The sequence below is a fragment of the Ambystoma mexicanum genome, chromosome 2p, assembly GCF_040938575.1.
Source record: "Ambystoma mexicanum isolate Mex_15411 chromosome 2p, UKY_AmexF1_1, whole genome shotgun sequence".
Taxonomy (NCBI): domain Eukaryota; kingdom Metazoa; phylum Chordata; class Amphibia; order Caudata; family Ambystomatidae; genus Ambystoma; species Ambystoma mexicanum.
The window spans coordinates 1265388469-1265404106 of NC_090923.1; positions in this window are offsets into that span (position 1 = coordinate 1265388469).

The window sequence follows — 15638 nt, forward strand, 5'->3', positions numbered from 1 at the left end:
TGCTAAGACTAACACCCACGACTTCAAAGATGACATCACAAATGTAATTGATGGCATCACTGATGACATCACATATGCATCTACTTTTCATGAAAGGCATTCTTATTATAATGTTGAGAAAAAAGTGTCAAAGATCATTGGAAGAAATATCAAGAGCTAATTAGTGCATTAAGCAATGCATTGATATAAATAACATTCTATTATGAAGTTCTATGCAGTATACTAAGCTACTCATGCAGAAACATAGGCATTGTGTGCAGCATAAATAATAAAGGTATAATATTCGTAAAGTTGATATGTTGAATAATGAAATGATAATTGTTTTCTTAATAGAATTTTGTGTACTGTGAAATATGTAATAACTAGCTAATAAAACCCATGTATTATATAATTGCATTACTACAGACAAAACACAAAGAGACAAAAACAGATGCAAATATGGGTATATACAGGGAAAGTGATGTTAGTAAAAAAGCAGAAGTAGTAGCAGAAATTATTCATAACCTAACTGAATATTTTCATGCAAATAAATGATTGCTCTATTTCACAGCTGCTATTTACCCTATGTATATGTATCACATGATGTGATTGGACCCTAAGGAAAGTAGTGTGAGTATAATGTATACAAATATGACCATATACAGGGATAGTAGAGCCATAAAAAAGCAACATGACTATAAGAAAGTGCTGATAACTCTATTGATTATCTTTATGCACAAAAATGACTGCTGTCTTTCACGTTTGTGTCTTCCCCTATGTATATGTTTCATATGATGTGACTGGACTCTAAGGGAATTACTGTAAGAACCTACTTGAAGGATACGTCTACAAATAAAATAAAAATTTCAGTTTCTGACTGTTACTGAAGAAAACCATGTGCCCTAGATATGTCAGTAAAGGAAAAAAGAGTGAGCCAGACATGTGATGTCATCAGTGATGTCATCAATGACATTTGTGATGTCATATTTGATGTTGTGAGTGTTAGTCTTAGCAGTGCACGGTGGTGGTGTGAGTTATGGTTGCTTAGCTTACCATAACTGTCGAATTTCAGGGGTTTTTCGGTTTTACTTGGAACCATAACGTCCCTTTAACAAAGTTTTTTCACTGAATTTCATAGGTTTTTCCTAGCGCAACTTAACCATAATGTCCCTTTAACAAAGTTTTTTCACTGAATATATATATACATATATATATATATATATATATATATATATATATATATATATATATATATATATATATTACACAGCCACGGCAGTGGCTGTGTAGTTATGGTTAAGTTGCTGTTTCCATAGGAAGAGCCCTTTTTGGGTGGCTTGGGTGGCTTATAGCTTCGCTCCCCCTGGACGAATCCTCACCAAACTTTGCAAAAAAAGTATATTGTTCACTCTGAATTTTTTTTTGCAAAGTTTGGTGAGGTTTGGTCCAGGTGGGGCAAAGTTTTAGGGGGGGTCCCAAAACTTCTTTTTTTCCCGTAGACTGAATAGGGAAAAAACTTTGCTCACGCCTACAGCCCAAACCGCTGGACGGATTTTCACCAAATTTGGACCAGGAGCAGCTGTTTGGTTCCGAAAGCGTGCTTTTGCAAATTTGGTGAAAATCAGTCCTGTAGTTTTTTTTTAAAATGACCAAAAAGTAGGTCACAAAAAATGAGTGATATCTATGGTCGGTCTGTGGACACATTTCCCTGTTCGCTCCGCGGACAGTGTCCTGATTGGCCAACCGGCTTGCGTCATGTCCGCGGACATGCAACATGTTCGCTGATTGGACGGTGAAGAGCGTGAAGTGCGTCAGATTTTCGGGAATGCCTACCATCTTGGATTCGCGGACGTCCGCGGACAGCGCGGTGAAACTTGGTGGAAAAAATACTATTTAGTAGAGTGTGTTGGTGTGTAAAAGTGTTTGGGGGGGATGGGGGAGTAAGAGATGGGTTAAATGTTGTATTTATATAGGTGGTAGATGCCCCTGTTGTGTTCGATTTGTCCGCGGACAATGCAGATATTCTGAAATGTTCTAAATAAATGAAATGGGGGTGTTCTGAGGACACTATTTTTCGCAAGCAAGCTGAAAGTGTTCTAAGAACACTCGCTGTGTCCTGAAATGTTCGAAAATAAACGAAAATGGGTGTGTTCTGAGGACGGTATGCCTGTCCGTTTTGTTTGCAGGCAAGTTGAATCTGTTCTAAGAACACATCATGTGTCCTGAGATGTTCGTCAATAAACAAAATGGGGGTGTCCCGAGGACGGTATGCCTGTCCGTACTGTTCGCAAGCAAGTTCAAATTGTTCTAAGAACACATAAAGTGTCCTGGGATGTTTGTAAATAAACGAAATGGGGGTGTTCTAAGGACACTACGCCTGTACGTATTGTTCGCAAGCAAGCTGAAAGTGTTCCAAGAACACTTGCGGTGTCCTGAAATGTTCGAAAATAAACGATATGGGTGTGTTCTGAGGACGGTAAGCCTGTCCGATTTGTTCACAGGCAAGTTGAATCTGTTCTAAAAACACATCATGTGTCCTGGAATGTTCGTCAATAAACAAAATGGGGGTGTCCTGAGGACGGTATGCCTGCCGTACTGTTCGCAAGCAAGTTCAAATTGTTCTAAGAACACATGAAGTGTCCTGGGATGTTTGTAAATAAACGAAATGGGGGTGTTCAGAGGACACTACGCCTGGACGTATTGTTCGCAAGCAAGTTGAAACTGTTCTAAGAACACTCGCAGTGTCCTGAAATGTTCGAAAATAAACGAAATGGGTGTGTTCTGATGACGGTATGCCTGTCCGTTTTGTTCGCAGGTAAGTTGAAACTGTTCTAATAACACAAGCAGTGTCCTGAAATGTTGGTCAATGGACGAAATGGGGGTGTCCTGAGGACGCTGTCCGTATTGTTCGCTGGCAAGATGAAAGTGTTCTTAGAACACATTATGTGTTCTGGGATGTTCGTAAATAAACAAAATGGGGGTATCCTGAGGACACTATGCCTGTCCGTACTGTTCGTAGGCAAGTTGAAACTGTTCTAAGAACACTCATCATGTCCGCGGACATTAAAAGTGCCAATATGGCATAGTTAAAATGTTTGACTCTATGGGTGTGATATGCTGCGGTGGTTGTGGCCTGGGCATAGAGTCACCCATAGTGGGTCAAGAACAAATTTATAAGCAACAAAGTTATAAGCCACTATGGGTGTGATATGCTGTAGTGGTTGTGGGTAGGGCCTATAGTCTTGGGTGCATGGACAAGATCAAATTTATAAGCAGCAAAGTTAATTATATAATATAATATTCTTACTGTTTGGTTTAGTAACTGGAGTACATGTATTTCTTGTTTATTTCTGTGATAAAAGAAAAGATCATGTTAGTATTGGTATTTTGTAATGACTTATAACATTGATTAATCACTATTTATTTTTTACCCTCATATTTAGTAGATTAGAAACCAGTGTACTGTGCAATTTGCTCAGTTTCTGTGTTTGTTGCTAAAATCATTGGGTCTGTGGAAGAAAAATAAATCCATGTTGGATAAAAAAAAAAAACTGCTAGAGTCTATTTGTTTGTTTGTTTTCAGTGTTCACTTGTTGTTTCTGGCTAATGCTCTATATATTGGATTGTTGCAGATTGTTGGGGTAGTTACATACCAGTTGGCGTATTCTAACGGTCTATTTTTTGTTATAATGTAGTGGTATTGATTTATCTGTTTGGTTATTGAAAATCTTGGGGTAGTTAGATACCAGTTGGCATATTCTAACTGTTTATTGTTTGATATAATTTAGTGGTATTCATTTATCTGTTTAGTTGTTGTAGAATCTTGGGGCAGTTATATAGCTGTTGGCATATTGTAACAGTTTATAGTTTTTAAATAGAAGTTTAGTTAATGTTTAAGTACAGTTTAGTTAATACATTTTGGTTTTAAGAACATTAAATAAGCGTTTGTAAGATTTGCAGGTAATCTCTGCTTTAGAGTAATGGTACTATCATTACATTAGAACCATCCACATTTTTTTAAATATATATATGCAGTATAGTGACCGGCATTGGTTGTGGCTCCTGTGTGGTAGATTATACCTATTGTTGTGAAGGTTTTTTACCAAGTGATACTTGACCATGTGTGAATCCAGTCAGCTTGCAGTTGTTTTTGGTACCATCTGCATTGTAACGTAGAAGCATTAGTATTACGTATTTACTATGTGTTTGTATTAGTAAGGTGGATCGATTATTCGAATTGCAGGTAGTACATAATCTACCATGGTTTGCATTTTGTATAAGTTGCTGAAATGGAACGGATTCACAATTAGGTATTGATACATACACAAAGCGCTCATTGGGGATTTGTTCTTGTGTCACATTGTTGCACAGAGTGCATGTATGTTTCCACATGTATGAAATCTGGAAGATTTCATTTATAGGTATGTTTTTGTTTTCCAGTACTTGTAGTAAGTACATTACAAATTCTTGTGGCTCTTCCTGTGAATTTATAGTGAATTTCACCATTCCAGCACAGTAGTCCAATTGTTGTCTTATTCCATAAACACTATACGTGTTGTCAGGATTGTTTGTTGCGTTTCTATGAAGTACTTACATTTGCAAACACAATTGGTCTGTACTGTGTAAGTAAATGTCAACTATTGGTGGTAATTTAAATAGAATATTCATTGCTACATTTGCATAGCAACTTACACCAATTACATTTGAAAGTTTAAATGGACCAGGTAGTTCTGTATCTGAGAGCTTTTTTTGGAGTGTGTCTTCCTTCTTTGAAGAAGTTCCTGGTTTACTTTCCCTAATAGGTTCTTTTTTGATTGTCGTACTTAATGAGGTAGTAGTTTCTTTTAATCTCTTTGGAGGATTTGCAGTGACATCCTGTTGCATTTCTGTTTGATTTAGTTTTCTTTTAGAACATTTTACTTTTTGTGGAATAGGATATGTTTTTAGATGGGGGATGTATAGTGAACGAAGTCTATTGTATTCTGAAATGCAAGGAATATCAGCGTTTACTTTACTTGCATCAAAGTTGATTAGAAATAGACCGTCAAGTGTACGTAAGTGTGATAGTGCTACGAAGCTCATGCCTTATTTAAAGACTGTGTTACCCATGTGTTTCAATGCTTTGTCTAGGGTAAGACCTTGTGATTTATGAATGGTGACTGCGTATGCAAGATTTAGAGAAAATTGTTCTCTGCGCACATACATGTCTTTGAAGAGAAGGAATCGAGCTGTTGAGCGTCCTATCCTTTTCACTTCTGAAAGTTTGTCAAAGAGAATATTGACAAACTGAATGTTGTTGTCACGTGGGTATGTTTGAAAGCCAACAACTGTACCCAGTGCTCCATTAACTAGTCCTTGATCATGTCAAGGTTATGTTTAAGCATTACTCTGCAATTTAAGGATAATTTAAATATTTTTTCCAATCCTGCTGTGTTGTAGATTGAGTTTTCAAAACTATTTAGTCTCGCTGTGGCTTGTTCACACATGGGTATTGTCATACCATGTATGTCTAGTTTGTCTGTGGTGCTAATTTCAATTATTTGTTGCATTTCTTATTTTAACATTGTTTCATAGAATTTGAAACAGCTTGCAAGAGTTGGCATTAAGGCCATGCAATTGACATTTTTGTGGGCTAATTGTTCCATAACATCCGTGGCACATGCATTATCGCCATAAAGTGCATGAATGTGCCGGGTTTTCAATATTGCTTGTGCTTCTTGAGATAATATACCAACTCTAATACTTTTTAAGATGTTGGCATAAGTGAGATCTGCAGATTACAGCATGTTTTCTGTTAATTCTCTGTATTGGAAATGTTGCCAATGGCTGACATTTCCAATGCTGCCAACCGTTTTATGGCAGAGTTTGTGTCCTAAGGTTTTAAAAATAGGCTCACCTTTCACTGGTTTCAATTGAAGACGATCTCCAAAAACAATAAAGTGTTTTCCTCCAAAGAGCCCTTCGTAGTTTGTTTTGAGTACTTCTTGTAATCTGAGGTGAATCAAGGCCAACATTAGGTTGGAGACCATGCTCACATCATCTATTAGTAGCATTTACATTTGTTTTAATACTCTGCGTAGTTCCATTGCAGCTTCTGTAGAATGTTTGTAATAGTCTAATTTGTTTTGGTGTTCTACTGGCAGGAGTAGTAATCAGTGTAAAGTGACACCGCCTATGCTGTAGGCAGCTAAACCTGTGGGGGCAGTGACAACAGCTGACAGTTTGTTGTTTGTCAATTGTTGAAGGAATTTACTGATGATTTTGATTAAGAATGTTTTGCCAGAACCAGCTTCACCACTGACATATGTTGAGGAGTCTTTAATGACAATTTGATATTATTAATTACATTTGGTTTGGTGAGTTTTACTAAGCTGCCTTCATAATTTGTCACTCTGTATTTACCTTTTTTTTCATCGGGTTTTATACTATTTTTGTATGTGAAGTTTTGGGCTATGTGGTATAGACACATGGTTTCCAAAGTGGTACTTCTGTTTGGGTAGTATGTGTCCAGTAAATTGTTTTTTAAAATGTCTTGGCTGTTGGAATCATGTTTGGCTATTGTTTCTATATCTTCGTATGATTTTAGAACTCTTTTTCTAGATTTAGCAGGACCAAGACTTAGCCATACTATATTTTCAGATTTTGCATACAAAGCAGTACCAGTTAAATGAACTGCTGCTTCATAGGAGCCACATTCTCTATGGGAGAGCATTTTGATGCCCAAGCTGTATAATTTCTGAGACAGTGTTTTGTCTGATGACAGGTCATTCCAGAGGTCTTGGAGCTCTGTTTTTTCTGCTTTAGTTAAGTATGCTGTAACATATCTTGCAACTGCAGTGGAATTGTCTGCAATGTACTACATATCTATGTTTGTATTCCATAAGTGGGCAATGATTGCATTGTAATCATTGATATATTTTTCTTCTTCTTTTCTTTTTATGTAGTATGTATTTTTAGGTGATTTATCTTTAACACTATGTCTAACTGAAGACATGAAGTTGTTCACTTGACCTGTTTTTGTAACCGGTCTAGGGAAACCAAAGTGGCATTTGGTGTAGTATTTCCCTTTGTTTTTGTATTTGCGACGACAATATTTGCCACATTTGTGTCTTTGAAATTGTAAAATGTGTGCATGAAATTCACTATTTGTTGCTTCTGATGGTATTTCACAAGTGACATATTTTTTCAATAAAATGTAAAACAGTGGCGTCACTGTCTTGACCAAATTTAGGAGCATCTTTAATCCATAAAAGCATGTGGATATGTGGTGCTCCTCTGGCTTGGTATTCTTTTCTCCAAAAGAAGTGTTGCACTTCTCCGACGGGAGGAGCAGTTTTATTACAAATAAACTGTAGCATAGCAATGAAGTAATGGTGAAAATATCTTGAAACATTAACAGGATCTAGAGAACAAAGTTCTCCAGGTGTTAGTATATCTTTGTTTGTTTTGTTTTTGTTTGATATGCATAGGAAATCATGTAAATCTTCCCATGCATATTCTGCACAACTTAATGTAACAAACCAAGTGGGTGGGCCAAGGTTTCTGATCATACAACGTACATCTCCATGACGTCGAAACCAGTACTCTTTAGTACCACGCATATTTACTAATAGATTTGTAATATTTGATTGGAAAACCTCATCTTTTTGTTGCACTTTTTGTAATAATTGTCTAGCAGACATATTTTGAAAGTGGGATCCTGATTTTAATGTGTGTGTAACTCCGTAACATAAAGTTGCTAGTTCACTTTCAAAGAGTAGGTGGAATATGTATTCCACATTTTGTCTAAATCTGGGATCTTCAGAATACATCCGTAATGAGTGGTATTCTGATGCTGTTATTTGAATAGGTCTATCATCGTACCTTCCTCCTTTGCCAGTAGGAAAAAGTAGAGGAAAAGCACGTGCTTCTATACTTTTTTCCCATATGATGATTGGTGATCCTTTTGTTTGACGCATTTGGTATGTTTCTAATGCATCTTCTGCGGTGTCATTAGAGTGCAATGGGTGAATTGTATAATGCTCTAAAGTATTGGATATTGTAGCAGGAACTAGGAGCTCAAATTGACCAGCTTCTTGTGTCTCTTAATTATTTCAGTGGTATCCTTCAAGTTTTCTTCAATATTCATTTCTTTGTAGTATTCATTATTGTCTTTTAGATATTGCAAGGCTTGTCTAACTTTATGTAAATCTACCAGTTGTTGCCAATTTTCTTTGTCTTTTGTAGGTACACCATTTACGAAGATAATTAAAGATTGCTCCATTGGACGTTGCACTCCTAGAGTGTGCACATTTTCTTTTAGATCTAATGGTAAATACACTACTTTTCCCCGAATACCTTTCACTAATTCGGAGGGAGGTCATTTTGCTGTTTTTGGTTGAAAGCGTATTATTGCTTGAAATGGGTGCACTGTTTGAATTATGATGCTCTCATATACATTCAGTTGTTGTAGGGGTTTTGATAGTGGAAATAATTCCAAATTATTTGTGATAGCACGTGAAGGAGTTTGCTTGTTGTCAAGTTTTGTAGTGCAGTAACTGCAAAGTATTAAGGGGTCAGTTATTTCGTATTTGTTTTCTGCTATAAGGTAGAGAGCTAATTCAAACCATTTAGAATCTTCATTGTCTTCTATTTTGTATGTTAGGTCTACAGTTTTTGTGTTACTTTTATTAAAAAGTTCTACGGCAACATACACACACATGGTTTGGTATTTCAGCAGATGTACTTTTAAATGTCAGTATTTCTTTTTTGTGTGTGTGTAGTAGAAGGTTGCCATGCATAGAATTGTTGCTAATTTGCTTTAAAGCTATTTCATTCTGTAAGTGGCTTTCACTTGCAAGATATTTTTTCTGGATATTGTCGATTTCTTCAAGTAGGTCTTTTGCTGTACCATGTATAAGAATGTTATTTAAATTGGCTAGTGCTAAAGCAGGACTTTTAGCATAGTACAGTTTATAGACTAGATTTCTTATTGTTGAATGATGTGTTGATATCATTTTGATATAATGGAAGGTGGTTTTGCAAGTAGGTCCTGAAATGCAGGCCAATGAATGTCCTTGTAGTCCTGTGTACTTGAGCATTGGACAGGTATCCATACTTTGCAGTAGTTTAATTTTGATTTTGTCTTTGTCTTTCACATATTGATTGAGGAATTGGCGTAAATACTTGAAAGATTATTTGGGAATGTTACACATTGACGTGCATGGCCATTTGTATACTAGATGTTCTGATTCAGTTGAATGGAGAGGTAATTCTAAGTTTTCTGGGGATATTTTTTTAGCAGTATTTCTTGTTCCATTATGGTATTATTAACTTTTTCATAACCTCGTCCACTGCTATGTAGGGCAATTGTATTTCTTTGCTTTTGTTTGTATGCTTCTTCATTAAAGTATGGTTCTGTGCTCGTAGTGTGACTACATTCACCTCCACAGATACTTAAGAAGTTATTTCTGTTGACATTTCATTTATTGAGAAGTCTTTTTTGTAATTTAGTCATTAGTTTTGTTAGTTGTTTCATTTTGTTTAACACTAAAATAAATAACTTTCTTTTGAGAAGGATTGCACTGTCTATCAACGCTTCTAAGATTAATTTCCTATGATAGGTTTTAAGGGTTGAGCTTGATTTCTCTGCTGTTTTTATAAGATTTTGAAGGACTCTGTGACGGAACATTTTTGCTAAAATACTTTTTTTGGTATGCTTAGTTTGCACTATATCAAGATTTATAGGAGCAGTTTTATCTGTAGTGGTAGCTGATTTTTTGTTAATTGTTTTGTGGTTCGTTTTACATTTTGATAGAGGAGGCAAAGTTTCTGTAGTTGAAGCATGTTTCGTTTCAATAAATGACTGTATTAGCTTTTTTGTTTTAACTTTTTTTACAAATTCTGCTAGAGATGGATGCTTGTTTTGGACACTTCTATTTTCATTTGCTCTGCTTTTCCGTTGCTTTCTACGGACTTGATTTTTGGTAGTCATTCTTTAGGGTCTGTTGAAAAAAATAAAGAAGGTATGGGTTGGGGTGTTCTTAATGTATGTGTGCTGTGTGCATGACTGTCTGAGTAAGATGATAAATATGTATGTAATGGTGTGTGATTGTGCATTGGGCAACTAGAACTAGTTGGGATGGGTATTCTTGAATGTATGTGCTACTAAACTGGGGTTCACATGATAGTAGAAAGTAAGCTGGTGGTGTGGAGAAGTAGAAATAGTAAATCTAATGGTATACAATTAAAACAGTTGTTTGTTCTATAATATCAAAATTCTACCGGTTGAGATGGGTCATGTGTGTGTCGAAAAATAAGAAATTGTGCGTCATTCTGCCTGTAAATCTCTGTTTAAGAAATGGAGATTTGTAGACAGAATGGTGCACAATCTCTATTTTTAGTCACAGAAATAGCATGAATTAACCTTACAGTGTTTTTGAATAATAGTACAAATAATATGGTGGTATTCAACTTACTTTTTTTCTGAAATGAGCAGGTTTCTTCTTAGTTGTTCTTTGTACTTCAAATTTGGCTGCTTCTTTTCAGGAGAATGGTCTGCACTGCAATTGTAAAGGAAACAAATAAGTAATTTTGTTTGTCTATAGCACTGTTTGTAATTTAGACATTGATTTTTTTAATTGACATTGACCCTCAGTGCCTTCCTCAAAATCATGAAAACTATCTTATTCACATAAGATGCGTCGCACCAGTTGAATACATATCATATGTTCTTAATGCATAAACTGTATTGTAATGACTAACTGTACCAACCAAAATATCATTTGTATGCCTTGTGGAATTCATAATGTAACACTGAATACCACTATTTCTGTAACTAAGCTCTTGTAAGTAACAGCGCCTCAATGCCATGGGCTGCTTGCGCAGTACATAAATATAAGTATTGTTGTTTGATATTTGAACATACTGTGTGAATGCAATTTTGTTTGAGTATGTTAACTCTTCATATTGTACTTTGAATATGTTAGTTCAACATGCTTTGAAAATGTGTGTGTAAAAAGAAATTAAATAGCAGATAGGTTTGGAAGTGACAGTTGATTTTAGGAGATGGAAAAAATGACCGTAAATTCATTTTATAGATTATACAAGCTAAAAGTCAGTTAATCTGTTCATATGAATCTATAAGAATTGTACATGTACTATATAGAAAATATGCATACCCGTAGTTTGTGTTCATAATTATGGATATGCATGCAGCTGCAAGTAGAAATCCTGGAGACTTGTACAGTATTTCTGGTAGAAGGTGCTTTCCAATGATATGACACTTGTACTGAGAGAGTTTAACAGTACATTTAAAGTGCTGATCAATGATGATGCAGTTACATGTAGAGGTCTTGGATGTGATTGGTGGATGTTCATGTGACTTCTTAGCTATATCCAATGAGGGAATGGCACAGAAAGTGAAAAGCAAATGGTAGAAGAACTGTCCATGTTACGATATGTCCGCGGACATGGCGGTAGTCCGCGGACATCGGGTGTTACATCCGGGGATTTTGGGTTGGGGAGCCATGCAAATGAGAATGAGCAGAGAATGGGATTGGTCAGGAAAGTTTAGTGGGTGTGTTGTGACAGGAGAGAGTTTCTCAGATACTCTTTTTGCTGAGAGAAGAACAGATAGCTATGGCTGTGTGTTTCAGAAAACCGATTGTTTGGATTTTGGGAGACTCGTGGATGCATTGGCTGAAGGCTGTGCAGTAGCTGTAGATCTTGGATTCCCACATGTGGAAGTGCACTGGCATGGAGTACGTGGGAGGAAGTGGTTGGACTTGCTACCTTTCTGTGCTACTTTGGAGACAGAGCAACATCCAGACATAATTGTAATTCATTGTGGAGGGAACAGTTTAGGACATGTGTCTGGAATTTCTTTGCAATTTTCAATGAAAGAAGGACTTGGGAAGGACATGGGCATGTTTCCAAATTCTCAAGTAATTTTTTCATGGATTGCGCAGAGACAAATGTGGCTTTGTTCTTCTTCATTTGGTCCACAAATGGAGAAAGCAAGGCGCAATGTCAATAAGGCTGTTTGTGCCTTTCTAAGAGATTTTGGCATGTCCTCTTTTCATAATGAAAATATTATGTTTCATAGTACATATATTTTTCGCAGAGATGGAGTCCATTTTACTTATGCTGGCAATCAGATTTTTTGGAGAAATGTACAAAATGCATTGTGACCTTTTTTGGAATTACAGCATCCATTTTGTAGTAGGTGTTGAGCATTTCAAATTTTTCAAACACAAACAAACACCACCAAAAGGCTCTTTTCAGAGCCACCACTTCCTCCCAGATAAAACTGCACCCCAAAATATTAGATCTCCGCGGACTGTCCGCGGACTTCTAAAAAATACACATGGACCTCCTTCTTTTATTTTCACTTCTATTTTTTAACTGTGAAAGGCAGCTCTGAAAAGAGCCTTTTTTATTTTTGTTGTTTTATATTTTTTGGGGGTTTTTATGCAAGACACACTAGGAGAGGAGGGGAAAGGAGGGTAAGGGGGGACACCAACCACAGGGATAAGAAAGGGCGAGCTGAGAGAGGAAGATGTAGAGTGGGTTTTACTTGGGTAGTGAGCAGACCTTCTCGTGCTCTGAGACGATAGCCTCAAAAGCACTACAAAGTCTCTCCCCCCTGCACAGTACTGCGTCGCAGTACATACACACAACTGTGACCCTCGAAAGGTAAGGGTCATCAGTATTGCGTATGGCATGTGAGGCAGCTTGAGGAATACGCTGTCCCACAGGAGTGTTCCTTGTGGTGACAGGATCAGAAACGGAGGATGAAGTAGAGGAAGTCAGCCTGCTACGCTCCTCGCAAGGTACAACCTTGCGAATGGCCCAAGAGTGGAATGACTTTAGGTGTCGCTTCATGGTAGTTGTCCCAAAGCTGTATGAACCATGCCTCCTGCGACTGAGTACCATTTTACACTCGTTGCAGGTGACTTGGTTCGCACGCGCCTTAGGACCATTACCACAAATGGTAAATAACCGCCACACCCAAGACTCTCGCCGAGTGCTGGTAGTAGGGACTTCACTACCTCATTCTCATCATCCTCTTCATCCTCCTGTGCATCCTCACTCCTGTTCCCCTCTTCAGGCCCTTGGGGAGTTGGTGGTGGTGGAGGGGGTGGGGGTGGTGCTGAGGCAGATGCAGCACCAGCTGGCATAAGTGAAGCCATGGAAGCCATCAGCTTGGCATTGAAAATCTGCAAATTGGCAGCACAATTCGCTATGCTCTGTAGGATAGCCAGAAACACAATGAGAATGAGCTCTAGGGCGTGGTCTTTTATAGGGGTGCTTGTGCACGGTTCACGGACATGCCCGCTGTCCACGCACAGATTGAAAAGAAAAAAGGGTTCAAAAAGTCACAAAAAGTATGTAAAAACTCAGGATTACTATGTGGGACTTGTTCTATGGTGAGTTGTTATTGAAAAATATTGTAGATTACTTGAAAATGTTGTTTTAAATTGTTCGGGGACACGAACAGTGTTTGCAATCAGAACATACGCTGATCGTGGGCACGGTCACAGGAAAGGTTCGCGAACATGTTCGCGAAGGGAGCGGGTGTCCGCAGGACACCAAATGCACTGAAACTGTTTTGCGCATGCGCGTTGGTGTTCTACTACACTGTTCGGGTCCTGAAGTGATTAAAAGTGCGTCACAAGTGAAACGAACAGTTACAGACATGCGTTTGTTCTTAGAACAGTTTCAACTTGCCTGCAAACAATACGGACACGCATAGCGTTCTCAGGACACCCCCATTTTGTTTATTTACGAACATCCCGGGACACTTGATGTGTTCTTAGAACAGTTTCAACCTGCCCACGAACAGTATGGACAGGCATAGCGTCCTCAGGACACCCCGATTTTGTTTATTTACGAACATTTTAGGACACAGCCTGTGTTCTTAGAACAGTTTCAACTTGCCTGCGAACAATACGGACAGGCATAGCGTCCTCAGGACACCCCCATTTTGTTTATTTACAAACATTCTGGGACGCTTGATGTGTTCTTAGTACAGTTTCAACCTGCCCACGAACAGTACGGACAGGCATACTGTCCTCAGGACACACCCATTTTGTTTATTTACAAACATTTTAGGACACAGACTCTGTTCTTAGAACAGTTTCAACTTGCCTGCGAACAATACGGACAGGCATAGCGTCCTCAGGACACCCCCATTTTGTTTATTTACGAACATCCCAGGACACTTGATGTTTTCTTAGAACAGTTTCAACCTGTCTACGAACAGTAAGGGCAGGTATAGTGTCCTCAGGACACACCTATTTCGTTTATTTATGAACATTTAAGGACACAGCCTGTGTTCTTAGAACAGTTTCAACTTGCCTGTGAACAATACGGACAGGCATAGCGTCCTCAGGACACCCCCATTTTGTTTATTTACGAACATCCCGGGACACTTGATGTGTTCTTAGAACAGTTTCAACCTGCCCACGAACAGTATGGACAGGCATAGCGTCCTCAGGACACCCCCATTTTGTTTATTTACGAACATTTTAGGACACAGCCTGTGTTCTTAGAACAGTTTCAACTTGCCTGGGAACAATACGGACAGGCATAGCGTCCTCAGGACACCCCCATTTTGTTTATTTCCGAACATCCCGGGACGCTTGATGTGTTCTTAGAACAGTTTCAACCTGCCCACGAACAGTACGGACAGGCATACTGTCCTCAGGACACACCCATTTTGTTTATTTACAAACATTTTAGGACACAGACGGTGTTCTTAGAACAGTTTCAACTTGCCTGCGAACAATACGGACAGGCATAGCGTCCTCAGGACACCCCCATTTTGTTTATTTACGAACATCCCAGGACACTTGATGTGTTCTTAGAACAGTTTCAACCTGTCTACGAACAGTAAGGGCAGGTATAGAGTCCTCAGGACACACCTATTTCGTTTATTTACGAACATTTAAGGACACAGCCTGTGTTCTTAGAACAGTTTCAACTTGCCTGTGAACAATACGGACAGGCATAGCGTCCTCAGGACACCCCCATTATGTTTCTTTACAAACATTTCAGGACACCGCGTGTGTTCCTAGAACAGTTTCAATTTTTTAGTGAACAGTACGGACATATATAGTGTTCTTAGGACACCTCAATTTTCGTTTCTTCACAGACATTCCAGACACCCGCGCTGTCCGCGGACACCTCAACTGCTTTTTTTAAAAAAAAAACAAGAAATGAATTAGGACACAATATATAAAATAATAAAATTATTATTTTACTTTATTTTACATGTATGTTAAATTTATGACAGAGAAGGTGAGGCAGAAACTGAAACAAAAACAGGAGAATTGGGGGTTTCAATAGGATTTATATGAGGAGAAGAAGGGATGGAAGTCTCATCAAAACGTGTTGGTTCATGGAGAGGGTTTGGGGATAATTAAGTGGGATATGGTGAGGGGGGCAGGTACATGTGGGACAATGGTATGTAGTTGTTTGTTTGAAGTGATCCTCCACAAAGTTTTTTAAATTATTAAAATTTGCCAAGAGTAGGTCAATTATTTCTTCTATGTGATGTAGAGTCTTATCCAATACTGCTTTTTCTTTAGTATTTTCAATTTCTGTATGGTCTGGACAAAACAAAATATATATGTTAAATGTATATAAAATACTATTTATTAATTGGTTTATATAGT